General features: G+C 46.2%; 1 pseudogene; it reads left to right on the top strand.

Annotated features, from left to right (window-relative positions):
- Positions 1-3,288: 3,288 nt before the first annotated feature.
- Positions 3,289-4,432, top strand: LOC101773741 (annotated as a pseudogene).
- Positions 4,433-4,704: the final 272 nt, after the last annotated feature.

Raw genomic sequence — 4,704 nt, 5'->3', positions numbered from 1 at the left:
ACCGGGACTAAATCTTTTGTCCTGGCTGTAAATTTCCAACCGGGATAAAAGGGTGGGGCTTTTGTCCCGGTTGGAATTTCCAACCGGGACGAAAGGGGGGATGTCGCTGTCAGTTCTTTTCAACCGGGACTAAAGCTCCTCCCGTCGGTATCCTTTCGGTGCCTCATTTTGAGTTGGGATTAAAGCCACTTTAGTCAGGGGCCCAATGTTAACTGGGATAAAAGAAGTTGGATGGAAGGTCAGTTCTCTAGTAGTGAATCTGCATCCAGAGGTACGTGAGTCTCTTCTTCCAAATGCATGTATTGTTTGGATTGGTACATGCTTTCATTCTTATCAGGCAAAATGCAATCACTAAGCTAGGAATAATAGTTTAAACCAGCAAAATTTTCTCCACTAAGAATTGAGATAGCATTTTATGAACAACAAGAATGCAAAGAAGCACCGGCTATACGTACATAGTGCCGGCTCCAGCTGGAGCAAAAGCCTTCGACAAAGACATTGTTGTTGTAGCTATTCCATTTGCAGCACCCCTTTGTTCTTGTGGCTATGAATAGCATTCAATTCAGATATTATATTTATTTATGATCTTGGCGTACTAACGAATACAAATCAATTCTTGTTAGGATATTGGATAATAAATAAATTGAAAAGACATAAGTTGATACATACCACAGCGTATCTGATCAAGATACTCACATTTGTATTCTCCAAGATAGATATTTGAATAAATTGCAAAGACGTAAACTAATATAACCATCATTTTATTTCTCGTAAATTTCTAATGCTATATATGAGCGTACCTATTTAACCCTGCATAGTAGTGGTAAGTGTGGTGATATATTTTAACTATCATCATGTAACAGCCCGTAGCCGCCGGCGAGATCAACTTCGGGACGTGAGCAGATCACAGGAACACAGAAGGATCTCGGGTAACTTGAAGAGGAAGATGAACTTCCTTTTTCCTCTCTATTTCTGAATTTCTTTCCTTCCCTTCACGATATGCTTTGCTCTTCTTTTGTAGTATTGACCTTGGCTATTGGGCTGGACTAAAGTAAATGGGCTTGACAGTCTTTGGCTTCTTTTGGTCCACATCTGGGTCATGACACATCATAAAGTACTTACTGCAAAAATACTTTTTAGCATTGCTGCAATGTAGAGTGGCACACCGAGTCTTATTGCTGCATGAAGGGATAAGCAGCAATTATTGGTATAGACAGTGCCTGCGATGCTCAAGGTCAATTGTTAAGAACTATATATATTTTTGAGAAAAGAGGTACATTCATTATTGCCACTTGACTGTGATAAATCTTACCAAGAAAACTAGCATAGAATCCAATATCTTCTTCTCTTTGAGCAACATGTAGGTCTCTTATCTGTTTTAGAAATCAGCGGTTTTATTTGCAACAAAGCACATACTTCATTCAGAGGAAGAGAATATGTGAATAGAATGGCATGGCAGCTTACCATAAAGTACAAAAACGGGAACAAGGATGTTATTGGCGGAGCTGAGAAAGGACAAGAGAAGTGATATATATTGAGATATCAGTTACATGAGTACATAACGTTTCAGAAGAAGCATCTACATAGCTGGCATAGCCGGTCGAGAAGGAAGAATGTCCAGCAATAGAAAAACAGAGAAGCAATGATATCCGATCCAAATCCAACAAGAGTTGCAGTAAAATAAGACCATCCGTGGAGATGGAGCGATTAAGAAATGGAGGAGCTAGTAGCATGCCGTAGCATCAGCATGTACGTTGGCCACATAGACGATGATGTATGTACGTACCCGAGGCGAAGGTGGTAATGCCGACAAAGAGCAGGTCCTTGTAGGGAACGCCCTTGCCGCTCTCTTTCTTCTTGTCCATGGCGCAGCCGGGACACCCCTCGTAGCACATCTTCGCCAGCGACCACGCCGATGGCGGCGGCAGCTCCCCCATTTCAGCTTGGCACGGTAAGAACAGAGGATGAGAAGAGACAGAGAAAGGCTAGCTGAAGGATCTCGTGTCTAATGTTCTAAGAGGAAAGATAAATCAAATGTTTCCATAGAGAAGGTTGAATGTAACATAACGATGATGCGTGTCGTGTGACGAGTGGCGAACAAGGACATGGAAACAACTTGACGACAACATGGCGCCCAAGGAGGTGAGGAAACGAGGTTGGAGACCTTCTAGCTGGTCCTGTTATATTCCTCAAAACAAATTAGTCTCACATATAGTTGAAACTGGACCTTTTTAAATCGAGCATAGCATTTGTTCTGAAGTACTTGTACTGAGGTTGGAAATCTCGGTGGGAACCGGGAACTAGAGATAACGTGTGGCTGTACACCCCAACCATCTAGGTTTTTGTCTTCAACTCGAATTAGAGTGCTTATTGAGTTTTAATGAAAACTGTTCAATTTCTCCTATGTTGGATCTCATATTTGATATATGTAGTAAGTAGTAACTTATGATAAACAATTAAGTATCGACTACAATCATTACCACAAATTCTCATAAGAAAGTAGCTTAGCTTTGAACATAAAAGAAGGGTATGACTACAATCATACGTGGACTACTTTTAATTCATAATAATTGTATCTATTTGTTATACTCTATCCATTCTTGAATGTTTGACATTGTTAGTTCAATTTAAAACATATAAGAACGGAATTACTATGTGCATTTCAGCACACCGGCACATATCTTTTGGCTTAACATATTCATCCATGAAGGTCGGTCCATAATACATATACTAGGTAATATTTCTTTTTTGACCCTGGGAAATGATTTATGCCTATTTATTCTTAGCAGTTTTATCAGCTAGCCCTTAAAAAATACTTTAACGAATTGTGTTTGGGTGTCGCACGAGGTCAGTTAGAATGGTGCTATCTACTAATTGCCAGTGCGGTTGATAAGTCCCCTTCATCAAAGCAAGAAAAATACTGAAAGTAACTGACTCTTGATTCACTGCAGGATTAATAAATTGGATTTGTTTTTTCATTAGCGCATAGAAGAAAATAAAAATGCCAGACCTAGGCTCAATATAGCTAATAAGAAATTCGGTATTCAGAATTAATTACAGGAATTGTATCATTAGGGATCAAACGGAAAGCGACACACACTACAACTAAAATATAAAAAACTCGGTAGCTCAACGCAAGGAAGTGCTAAATGATTAATAACGATATGTACACTTGTCATAAGATATATGTGAGGCGCAGTTTAACGCTTACAAGCACAACTTTGTGATGAAAATTAAATTGCCTTCTGCGACTCCGGCAACGGCGAAGCAACGACGACGGCGCAGCTCATGGAGATCGCCAAGGTCGACGACCTCCGCGGGGTGGAGCCCGGCACGCCGGGGTGAGCGCGGGCCAGGGCCGCGGTGACGGCGTGCATGGGCGCTCACGGCTACGTTCTGGTCGCGCACGACGCGCTCGGCACGGAGCCCCGGCGGCGCGCGCTGTTCGGCCGCGCCTTGCCGGAGCTCTTCGCGCTCCCGTTTGAAGCCAAGAAGCGCAGCGGCCTCTTCTGCAACGGCCCGCACCGATGCTATGAGGGGCAGGTCCCCGCCGTGGCCCTGGAGACCCTCCCCATCCCGGACGCCGCCGAGCCCGGCCGCGTCCGCGACCTCGCCGGCCGCCTCTGGCCCCAGGGCAACCCTGATTTCTGGTAAGATATATCAATACGGTCCATGTCTTGTGTCTTGTTAGTGATGGAGAGAGATTGATTGGTCAACACCATGGTGCTATTTCCAGTGACGTCATCGTGTCGTTCGCCAAGGATGCGCTGGAGCTGGAGGAGACGGTATAAAGGATGACGCTGGAGGGCCTGGGCGCACGCGAGGAGAGCATCGCCTCGCAACTCGGCTCGCAGTCCCACTTCGTCCGGGTCACGCTCTACGGGACGGGGACGCATCCCGACGGCGAGGACACCGGCGGCGTGTCCCTGGCCCTGCACGCGCACCGCGACGAGCACATGACCACGGTGATCGCGCAGCACGAGGTGGGCGGCCTCGAGGTGCAGGCCGCGGACGGGCGGTGGCACGCCGTCCCTCCCGAGCCGGGCACCTTCGTCCTCATGGCCGGCGACCAGTTCACGGTCGTGACTAACGGGCGGGTGCCGGCGTGCGTCCACCGCGTGAGGACGCTACCGGGCGGGTGCCGGTGTGCGTCCACCGCGTGAGGACGCCGCCGGGCGGCCGCGAGCGCTTCTCGGTTCTGCTCTTCAGACGCCGCAAGGGCAAGGGCGAGGCCGCCGTGCTGAACGCCATGGACGAGCTCGTTGACGAGGACCACCCACTGATGTACAGACCCTGCAACCACGAGGAGTACAGGGCGTTCCGTTACTCGGAGGAAGGGCGCAGGTTGTGCGAGCGCGATCCGCTCAAGGCTTTCTGCGGGGTGGAGAAAGATGAATCCATGGAATGACCACTCGCCCACCACACCAGCTTACTTAAGCTTTTCCAAAGGTGTCTGCCAGTCAACTTGTATCCCAGATATCTAATAATAATACAATGTGCAATTCAGAGATCATCAGGTGATTGTTGTATGAAAAAGTATAGCTTCTATTTATGAATTTAATTGTATCTGGTGGCTATCATTGCGTGGAACATCATTATTTAATTGTACCACAAATACTGAAAAAGTGAAAATAACTCTCAAAAGAAGTTTAACGCTTGGTTTGCTTGTTTGAACAAAAAAATGAGTAGTAGAAAACAGTCTGA

This window comes from Setaria italica, chromosome VII (assembly GCF_000263155.2).
Source record: "Setaria italica strain Yugu1 chromosome VII, Setaria_italica_v2.0, whole genome shotgun sequence".
Lineage (NCBI taxonomy): Eukaryota > Viridiplantae > Streptophyta > Magnoliopsida > Poales > Poaceae > Setaria > Setaria italica.
This window is presented reverse-complemented; position numbering and strand designations above follow the sequence as displayed.